The sequence below is a fragment of the Prinia subflava genome, chromosome 8 (assembly GCF_021018805.1).
Source record: "Prinia subflava isolate CZ2003 ecotype Zambia chromosome 8, Cam_Psub_1.2, whole genome shotgun sequence".
Classification (NCBI taxonomy): domain Eukaryota; kingdom Metazoa; phylum Chordata; class Aves; order Passeriformes; family Cisticolidae; genus Prinia; species Prinia subflava.
The window spans coordinates 20,516,919-20,527,683 of record NC_086254.1 but is presented as its reverse complement, the minus strand read 5'-3'; positions in this window follow the sequence as shown (position 1 = coordinate 20,527,683).

Genomic DNA, 10,765 nt, shown 5'->3' with positions numbered 1-10,765 from the left:
GGAGCAAGTGGATGTGGGCAGGGTGTGCTGGGACTGGCTGTGTGGTCCCGGGGCAGATCAACAGCAGCACTCCTGCAATTAAACAGTCCTGAAGAAAGTCACAGTGAGAGGGAAGGCTCTGCCATAGCGAGCTGAGTGTGGTTGGGAAGCTGGGTGGAAAACGTGTCTGAAAGTGTGAGGGAGAGACATTTGGAGCCTGGAGATAAACAGGGCTGGTGGCCACAGCCCACTCATCACCCCCAGCACTTCGGCTGCTCTGTTCAGTGTCCCAAGTGGGTGACGTTTAACCCCATGTGGTGCTTTGGGAACAGCCTTTCCCCAGTGAAAGCAGGGAAATCCTTCTCCTCGCTGCTCTCTTCCTATACTATAGCAAATTCCTGTTAAGGACTTGAACCAGGCTCCCACCTGTTCCTCCCTGGTTTTGTGTTATTTCCCAGTTGATGACCTGTGTGAAGCTGCTGCCCCAGGGCAGTCCTGTGGGCTTCTGCCCACCCAGTAAATCCCTGTTAATGAGCAGTGTCCGCAATATTCCAATCCCAGCGCTGGATTATTTCTGAAAATCCCAAGTAAAGGAGCTGTTTCTGTTATTTTCTTTTTATTTTCACTTTCATTGTGTACCAAGTGCACATTTGGGTTGAAGCTGAGCGTGTGTTGCTGGTTGTGGGGTCTGTCCCTACCCTGTTCTGGCTGTGGCCATGGCTGGTTTTGGAATATCAGACTTTGTTTTTCTTTCTGAAGAAACAATACCTGGATTGCTTTAAAATGCTCTTGCTTTGGCTTAATGTGGACCATTTTGAAATAAACGTCCAGGAGAGACTTTGGGACAAAAAATGCTGGATGGAATTTGGATTTGTGGTGACATTCTCTGGGTTTGGAAAAAAAAAATTAAATCCAGTGGATTGTGCCAGTCTGAGTGAAATGGCTTTTTTTTTTTCAGCAATAGAATATAGGGGGAAGGGAGAGGGATATTTAATGATTTGTCTTAGAGCCGCAATTTGGAATTTTTATACATATGACCTTGTTGAGGTCAGTAAAGGGAATTACCTGTGCCTTAGTGTGGGAATCGCTGCGCGGGGCCGAGAACAATCGCGTTAGAAAAGGGAAAACCCACCAGGTTGGGAAGTCAGACCTCGGAAAGGGTGGAAGAGAGGGAAATCTGCATTTCTGCATATGGATGAGCACGCGGGCAGTGCGCAGTGAACTGTGCAGGATTTGCTGCCCCAGTTGAGCCGCGGTCCGGGCGCTGCCGCCCGCTCCTGTCACAGGGCACGGCCGGGTGGCTGCGGCTGTCACAGGGTGGCTCCGGTGAGTGTCCCTGCTGTCCCCTCGCTGCCAGCCTGGCCTCGGGCTGCGGAAGGAGGCAGGGAGTGTTTGTCCTGCGTGCAGCTGGCAGCGAGCTTGGGAGGGAGCTGGGTTCTGTTCCGGGGCCTTGGAACAAGGGCTGTTTGTCCGGAGGGAGGAAAGCGGCCACGGTGCTGCCCTGCTCCCGGGCTGCTGGGGCAAGAGGGGTGGCGGCCACCCAGGCCAGCTCCAGCACTAACAACTTCTCTTTTCTGCACTGCCAGGGCACCTGAGCAGCCCACAGACTCCACAGCCTGGGAGAAGAGCACGGGACAGGGAATACCTTTGCCAGCTCCATGCCTGGGAAGGGCAACACCAGCCTGAGCCACACCATGGGTTCCAGTACAGGGAACACTGGGGCCAGGGCTGCTGCTGCACCCTGGGCAGGGATCACCAGGACCTGGGCTCCCGCTGCCCCCAGACCCTTAACCCCCTGCAAGCTTCACACACACGTGTGTGTGAGTCAATAATACCCCTGTGTGAGTCCCTGCAGGCAGCCACAGGCCCTCTGCTCAGCCTGTCATGGTTTTAGGTACAGAAGCCTCTGTTGAACAGCAAATTCACAGTGAGAAGGTCTGAAATGATTTTAACCATGGCTGAAAAACTGGATACAGACAGCCCCAGTACTCTGCCCTGCTGACACATTTGTGGGGCAGTGGTCTGGTAGAAGCCCACCCTGTGGTGGTTGTGTTTGATCCTGTGCTCAGAAGAGAAGAACCAGAGGTCAAAGCTGGGATCACTCCCAGCCGCTGCAGGCTCAGCTCAGCCCCGGGCAGATGTGCAGAGCTGCTGGAGGTGCCCCTGGGTGTTTGTGTGGCCTCCAGCTGCTGCTCCAGGAGGGAGCAGAGAGGGAGCAAAGCAGCTCCCAGGGGTCTCTGTCACATCTGCCAGCCCCGGGCGGATGCCTCGGGTGCCCGAGGAGCTCTCCCAGCACCACACGTCTAGACGTGATCCCAGCGGAGCCTTTGTGGTGCCTGCTGACAGCTCCAGCTCCTTTCCTCTGCTGTGAAGTGAGGGCAAGGGTATTGCCAGTACGAGATCCTCTCTGCAGAGTGATTTTCCCTTTGGAAGCATAAGTTGAGTGTTAAATATTGTTAAGTGTTCCTACCTGTAACTCAGCTATGGTTTTGTAGCAGCTTGTATGGAAGTGTGTTACATTCCTGCAGCTTGATTTGTTAATAATTCAAGAATTCCTGGTCGCAGGCACACAGTTTGCTGCTGTGAGGTTCCATGCAAAGGAGCTGTTCATTGAGACGTGCTCAGTGCCTGATCCCTGTGAATGGGACGTGCTCAGCTCCGTGGAACGGTTCTGGAGGACAGATCTGTTTGCATGAGTTAAATTATGTTCTGCTAATCCGTAACTCAGTGTGATCCACCCTCCAAAGCAGCAGGGGAAGGAGCTCGGGGGCTTCTGCTCCCAGGGAAATTGTCATTCATTTTCTCTCTATCAGGGGAGGCTCCAAATACCAGTTCATCATTGCTCGGGAAATGACATTTTGTTTTCTGCAGTGTGACATTATCGCTGTTGTGTAAATTCCATGTTGATAGCTGGGGAAAATGCCTTGGAAGGAGGATTTAAAGGCATCTGATCAGTGCTTTTCAGGACTTGAGAGCCATTTTTGTTCAGGCCAGGTTTTGCTGTGCTCTCCCTTTTATTTTTATTGACCAGGATGTTCCAGTGACTCCTTGGCAGAGGACGTGGATCCCAGGAGTGGAACCGTGGACCCTGGGAGGGTGACACGGAGCCCTTTTCCCATGCCTGAGCTGTGGCTGTGCTGCCCCAGGGCCTGGATTCCCTCTGTGGGGTGAAGCATGGCCGAGCAGGAGCAGAACAGGAGCTGGGAGCCTCTGCAGAGGCAGGTGAGGCTCGGGGTGAAGCCATGCACACCTGGAGTGTTGTCTGGAATGTGCTGGGCCAGGAGGGTCCTCTCGGGACTCCCATGGCAGTCAGGATCCCAGGCCCTGCTGATAAATGGAATTCCTTCAGCCAGCAAACAAGCACTGGGGTGCTTCAGCTCTGCTGGGAGTGTTGGGAAGCACCAGGGCAGCTCCTCAGCTCTTGTCTTGCCCTCATTTAAAGATGTATAATGATTGAAGGGAGTTACTTCTCTTTTTTTCCCTCCCTGATTGCTTTTGATCCCTAGAAAATTGATATTCCCATTTATGACCATTTGCCAGGTTTTCATAACTTTTTTGATAAAATTGAAATCACCTGAAAAACCATGATCCACAGACTTCAAAAAAAACCCTGTTCTGTATTGAAAGCAGCTTTGGTAACACACCAGGACCCTTGCGAGAAGGGCCTGGAGTGGCAAGGCAAGGGGCAGTAGCTTTCCCACTGCCAGAGGGCAGGGCTGGATGGGAGACTGGGAAGGAATTGTTCCCTGGGAGGGTGGGCAGGCCCTGGCACAGGATGCCCAGAGAAGCTGTGGCTGCCCCTGGATCCCTGGCAGTGCCCAAGGCCAGGTTGGACAGGGCTTGGGGCACCCTGGGACAGTGGGAGGTGTCCCTGCCATGGCAGGGGTGGCACTGGATGTTCTTTAAAAAAGTCTTTTCAACCCAAACCAGTCTGATTTTTATGGTCTTGTATATCTGATGTCTATATAACATGCATCATATAATAATCTCCAGCTCTCCTGCAGGTGCTGCTGCCCTTAAGAGAGTTAAAGGGAAGTTTGGGACCTTCCAGTGCCAGGAAAAGGTGGTGACCAGGAATGCTGCTGCTGCAGACAGGTAAGAACAGGTGTGAGTGAGGAATTTAGGAGCGGGGCTGGGCAGGTGTCAGGGGACACACACAGACAGGAGCCTGGCAGTGGTAAGAACCTTACCACAGCCCCAGATGCGACTGTACCTCAGAGAAAGTGAGTTTATGAGTGAAATGCAGGGAGAGAGGTACAGAGAGAGGAGCAGGGGATGAGCCCAGGGCGGTGATGCTGAGCAATGCCTCCCTGCCTGATGCAGGTTCTTGTTGTGCCAGGAGCACGTGGATGCTGCTGGGCAGGCTGGGAACACGATGCTGTGCAGGTGTAAAATAACCCCCTCACCCCAAAGGGTGGAAGTTTGTGGTGACAGAGAGCAGTGGGAGAGCCTTGTCCCTTGGCTCTCCCAGAATGTGGGATTCCCAAGGTGCCCCAAAGTTTCCTTTGGCACCGTGTCCAGGGAGTAACACTGCCCCTGAGGTTTGTCCCCAGTGCACAGAGGAGGGGGACAGGCCATGGCTGGCAGGGGATGAGCTCAAGGTGATTTAATGACTGGACGTGGCACTCAGTGCTCAGGCCTGGGTGACAAGGGGTGATGGGTCCAAGGTTGGACTCAATGGTCTCAGAGGTCTTTTCCAACCTTAATGATTCTGTCATTCTGTGAAATGAAATCCTGGGTTAATTGTTGTCTCTGAAATCGGTTTCTTTTCCCCTCTTGCCTTCTCTTGCTGGATTGAAGCAGCATCAGGAGCTGCTGGGTTTTAACAAAACAGTACATTAGGATGCTCTGCAATGCTCAAATTTAGTCATTTTGAGTATTTTGCTATCCAGTGAGGCAAGAGGAGGATCCTTGTGAAGAAAGGAGATGGCAGAGAAAGTGTGATAGCCAGAGCAGGGTGAGGAGAGAGTTACATAAACTCCTCTGACCTGGAGGCTGTGGCAGCACCGAGGTCCCAGAGAGGAGAGCCAGGACCTTGAGGGACCTCAAACCTGATTCAACAAACTGCTCATTCTAGCCGCGAATTTAAATTCTCCAGGACTAGGAAGAAAAGCTCAGGAAATGGGGAAACAAACCTTCCCTTCGTCAGCTGCCAGTTCAGCTCGGCGCCCCGAGCGGGGCCGGTGCCGCCGCCGCGCTGGGAGCGGGCGCTCGCCTGACTGCGCTGCCGGGGTGAACCTGGGGACCCGCGGCCCCCCGGGACCGCCCCGGGCTGCGCTGACCTGGAACTGAACCGCGCCCGGCTGCTCCGCTCCCCTGTGAGCCCCGGCCCGGCAGCGCGGGGGTTAACGCGAATGACACGGGCTGTGAGCTGGAAAAGACCTACGAGGGATGCAGGCAGCGCCTGGCAGCGGGAGATCGCTCCTTAAAGGGCACTGGGGAATGCTGTTGTTCGCTCTAGCCGTGACAGACTCCCGAGTCGGGTTTCCCCCGTTTTCCCGGGGATATTTTTGCCCTCCCTCCGGAGCTGGTGGCTGCGCAGCCAAAGTTAAAGGACACCAAAGCCTTCAGTGCTGTTTCCGGGCCATTGGCTGGTGAAAATCCTCCCCTTCCTCGGTCATCTGGGCTCTCAGAGGCTCTGCTGTGGCTGCACTGTGACCCCTGAGCTCCCCTTTGTCCCCAGCGTGTGTCCGGCTCCGTTGGGTTCCCTGGGGGTTCGCCGGTGTCCCCGGTGCCCTGGGGCTGTCCCTGTCTGCTCCTCAGTGGCTGAGCTGACCCCGGGGCTCAGCTCCTCTCTCCTGTTCTCTTTCCCCGGCGCTGATTGTTCAGTGCTCCCGGAGCGGGGACGCTCCTGCTGCCCCTGCCAGGGCCCTGCCCCTGAGCTCCTAAAGCCTCGAAGAAGCCTTAAAAGTGATCTTGGGTTTGACCCGAGTCTGTTTTGTGGGCAGCCTTGAGAAGCCCGAGTTTCTGCTCATGTCCTTGTTCTCTGCTGTTGTGGGATCCCCTGTGCTGCTGGAAATCGGGTCAGGATCACCCAAACTGATCAGCAAAAGGTTTCAGCTCAGGTATTGAACAATCCCAGCTTTCCCCTGCGAATTCCTTGAACACTGGGTAACTCTGGGTGTGTTATCACAGGACTTTCAGCACTTAAGGGGATAAGAGGATGGGGACAAACTCTTTAGTGGTGCCTTTTGTGTCAGGACGAGGGGTGATGGTTTTATATTGAAGGAGAATCGATTTAGATGAAATTTAAGAAAGAGAGGTTTTATTACTGGGGTGGTAAGGCACAGCACAGGCTGTCCAGAGAAGCTGTGGCTGCCCCTGGATCCCTGGAAGTGTCCAAGGCCAGGCTGGATGGAGCTCTGAGCAGCCTGGTTTAATGGAAGGTGTCCCTGCCATGGCAGGGGGCTGGAGTGAGGTGGGATTTCAGAGGATCTTAATTTTCTGTGATTCTCTGATCAGCCCCAATTGCTCAGCAGCACAACCAGCAGGGAGAAGCCTGGAGGTCACTGCAGTCACCACGACCTGTTGGGTTTGCCAGGCTGCCACAAGCCCTTGCTGAAGATCCTGTGACCCTTCTTCCTGATCCATCCCAGTACAGCCTGCCTGGCTCCTCCTGCTCCACCCACAGGTGCAGTCACCCCACTGTGGATGTGCTGCTCCTGCCAGGGCCTTGGCAGCTGGGTGCTGCCTCTCTCCTTCCCCCCGTGCCTGGTTTCTGGAATGCCCAGTGAGGTGTCAGCTCCTCGTAAGGCGTGTGGAGCCACGAGCCTCTTTCCCCAAATGGCCTCTTTCCCGTGCATGGGTTTGTTTCTTGTTTCCATCTGGAGCCTAAAGAGCAAAATTCCCATCGTGGGCGAGACAGAGCTGGGATCTGCTTCCACCTGAGGTGTGCATACTCCTCCTGCTGAGCTTCTCCATGGTGACAAACCCGTCAATTTCCCTGAATTTTCCATGCATCAAACAAAGGCCTCAACTTGGAGAGGCACAGTGAAGATGCTCCATCACAGGGCACACTGTGCTGGGACTCTGGGAGAGAGGCAGAATGACCTGACTCCTCTCCTCTCCTCTCCTCTCCTCTCCTCTCCTCTCCTCTCCTCTCCTCTCCTCTCCTCTCCTCTCCTCTCCTCTCCTCTCCTCTCCTCTCCTCTCCTCTCCTCTCCTCTCCTCTCCTCTCCTCTCCTCTCCTCTCCTCTCCTCTCCTCTCCTCTCCTCTCCTCTCCTCTCCTCTCCTCTCCTCTCCTCTCCTCTCCTCTCCTCTCCTCTCCTCTCCTCTCCTCTCCTCTCCTCTCCTCTCCTCTCCTCTCCTCTCCTCTCCTCTCCTCTCCTCTCCTCTCCTCTCCTCTCCTCTCCTCTCCTCTCCTCTCCTCTCCTCTCCTCTCCTCTCCTCTCCTCTCCTCTCGTGTGTGACTGCAGTGACCGAGGGGCAGCTCCTGTTGCAGGCAGTGCCAGCCTTGGGGGCGTTTCTCAGCTGGAATCCCACTGTCCTGGTCTGTGGTCAGAGTTCAGTTCAGGTTCTTTATTTGTGTGGCAAATCAGGACATGGTTGTGAAGCTGCTTTTTGGGGGGTTCTTTCCCTCACCTGGGAGATAACCCACGGATCCATGGATGTCCCCCATGGCCCACACCCTTCACACTGATATTTCCCCTGACAATTCCCCATCTCTCCACACTGCAGAGGGGCTTCCCGACCATCTGATGTGTCCTCTGCTCCCAAGGTGCCCCAGCTCTGTGAGGAGGGAGCAGCCTGAGCCTCCCTCTGCTCTCCCAAGCTGCTGCTCACGTGGAGCCCCCTCAGCAGCCCCAGCCTCGGCCACGACACCTTCCTGGGGACTCCTCGAGGGCCTTCGTCCTTGTGCTCACCCCAAAAGCGGCGTCTGCCTCCTTAGATTAGAGCTGGAAAATCGTGGCCAGATGGTCGATCATCAGCTTCAACAACCAGAGGAGCAGGGATATTTTAGGTTCGAGGGTTTCCCATTATGCAATGGCACAGACACAGCACGGGGGAGGCGTTGGGTTCTTCTTTCTTTGGGTTTACTAATAAGGAGGGATTTGTTTGGATTTTTTTGTCTCTTAAGTTCAGGGTGTTGAGCAGGGATCTGATGAGGAGCAGCTGAGGGAGCTGGGAAGGGGCTCAGCCTGGAGAAAAGGAGACTCAGGGGGGACCTTGTGGCTCTGCACAACTCCTGACAGGAGGGGACAGCCGGGGGAGTCGGGCTCTGCTCCAGGGAACAGGGACAGGAGGAGAGGGAACGGCCTCAGGCTGGGCCAGGGGAAGTTTAGATTGGATATTGGGAAAACTGCTTCTTGAAAAGGTGGTCAGGCATTGGCACAGCAGCTCAGTGTATAAAAACCTGTGGATGTGGCACTTGGGGACGGGGGACAGTGGTGGCCTCGGCAGTGCTGGGGGAATGGTTGAACTCAGTGGTCTTAGAGAACTTTTCCAACGAAACCATTCCCTGATTCTCTGATCTCAGCATGGAAACAGGAGACTGTGGCTTCTCCCATGGGTTGCTGTGGTTGGCCTTTGGCAGGTGTAGTAACAGCAGTGGGTGAGGATTGGAGGTCAGAGCTGAGCATGGGGACAGTCCCTAACACAACCAGTAAATCAGGAGAAAGAAGGAGCTTGAGGACAGGCAGGAATGCTCTGTGCCCAGGCCAGCCATGGGGGTCAGCTGGAAAGGAAAGTTTGTGTTGGAGAGAAAGGGCAGCCTGGGGTGTTGGGTGCCTCTGGGCACCAGATCTGCTGCCTCCTGCAGCTTTTGTGGTCCTGGGCAGTTGGCCAAGGACCCTCTCCCTTCTGCCAGGCACATCCAGCACACTGTGGTGTCCTTGTGCCCCAGCCCCTGGCAGAGGAGCCCTGCCCTCATCGAGAGCTGTGGGTGTTGTGTGACCCTGCAGGGCAGCAGGCTCAGCTGGGCCCACTCAGATTCATGTTTTTTGCCCTCCTGACCCTGAAGATTTCGAATAACTCAAGATTCAGAAGCAGCCAGCGCATCTGGAATATTTCTGACTCACTCATCGTGCTGGTATCTCGACACCAGCCCAAAAATAGCTCCGTGCTGTGGCACAGCTCCGCCGTGGATGGAGCAAAACTGCACCAAACCCCTCATGCGTGCAGAGATGCCCCTGCAGTGACGTCAGGGGGGAACAGCCCCGTGTGCTGCCAGCCTTGGCCTGCTCAGGAGGACACAGGGGCGAGGGGGTCCTGGTGCAGACACCCCGCTCACCCCCTGCTCACTGCCCCAGCCAGAGGCGCCTCCAGCCTCTTCCTCACCCCTCTGCCCACCGGGGGCAGAGCAAGAGGCTGATGGTGATCGCTTTAATAAGGTGGGCTGGAGCCAGAGAGAGGCCCCTGCCCAGGGCTGGGTGTCCTCCCAAGGAAGCAGCACCCCGAGGTGCTCAGACACCCCCAGCACCCCGGGGTGGAGCTCAGGGCAGGGAGCTGGAGCTGCTGTGTTCTCACCGGGGACACCAGAGCGGGTCCCTTCAGGGCTCCACAGGGAGAGGGGCACCCCCAGCCCCGCGTCTGGGGGCTCTGGGGGAGGTGGGCATAGCAGGAATTGTCCCGAATCCTGCCCTTGTCCCCGGCGGGCAGAGAAGGGTTCCCCCAGGGGGGTGACCCTCGTGGTGACCCCCGGCCAGCACAGGGCCCCGCACAGGGGATGTGCCGCGCCCCAGCCCCTGTGCGGTCCCCGCCTGTGCCTGTGCGGGGACAGCGCGTCCGCAGGTCCGGGGCCGCCGCAGAGCGCACGGCTGTGCTGGCAGAGCCCTCTCCTGGCCGCCGTGCGAGGAGGAGCGGCGGGGCCGGGGACACCCGGCTGGCACAGCGAGCCCGTCACCGTCACCGCGCTGGGCTTTTGTCACCCCACCCGGGCTGGCTCCGTGGGAAGATGCTCCATCCTGGTGGGTCCCTGTGGAGCTGGGGACCTGTCCCCTTCTGCCAGGGGTTGCTGCCAGGAGCCCGCAGGGCCCTCACGGAGCCGAGGGTGTCCGTGGGAAGGAGCAGTGTCCCTGTGCCGGGACAGGGACGGAGCGGGGTCCTTGCACAGGGCATCTCTGTGATGGGGGAGAGCCGCGTGTCCCCACGGTGGGACAGAGTCCCCAGGAGGGGAGGGGACGGAGGGCGTGCTGGGAGCCGTGCTGGGCGGCTCTCCTGACTCAGACGTGGACACTGTTAGGGACAGGCCAGGGTGGAGAGGGGGACGTGGGGAAGACACCAGTGGGACGAGCTGGAGGGACCCAAGGACCGGAGCGTCCTCACACTCGGAACCTGGGGAACCTCCCTGCCCCGCTCCCTCCCTCCCCACGCGGATGAGAAGCGGAGCCCCATCGTTTTCCAAATCTTTATTGTAAATAAATTCTGCGACATTGCAGGAGGCGGCCGAGGCCGGGGCCGGGGCCGGGCCGGGAGCGGCGGCTCCCAGCACGTGCAAAGCGGGAGCTCGGCGGGGCCGGGGGGCGCGGGGCCCGCCCGGCCCGGCGGTAGCGGCGCAGGCGGTGCGGGGTGGCGGCGGTGCGGCGGGGGGGACGGGGCCCGCCCCGCTGTGCTCGTCCCCGGGACGGGACGGGGCCCGTGGGAGCGGCGGGGCTGGGGGGGCTTTGCTCTCTTGGCTCTGGAAGCACCGGGTGCCCCCCCCGCCCCCCTCCGCCGCGGGCCCTCCCGCCCTGACAGCGTTAAAATCATTAAGAAAAATCCCAGTATTTATATATATATATATATATTAATGTCCCCAAACCCAGTGACAAGGGTGGCTTCTTGTTCTGAGCCAGGGGTGTCCCCTCG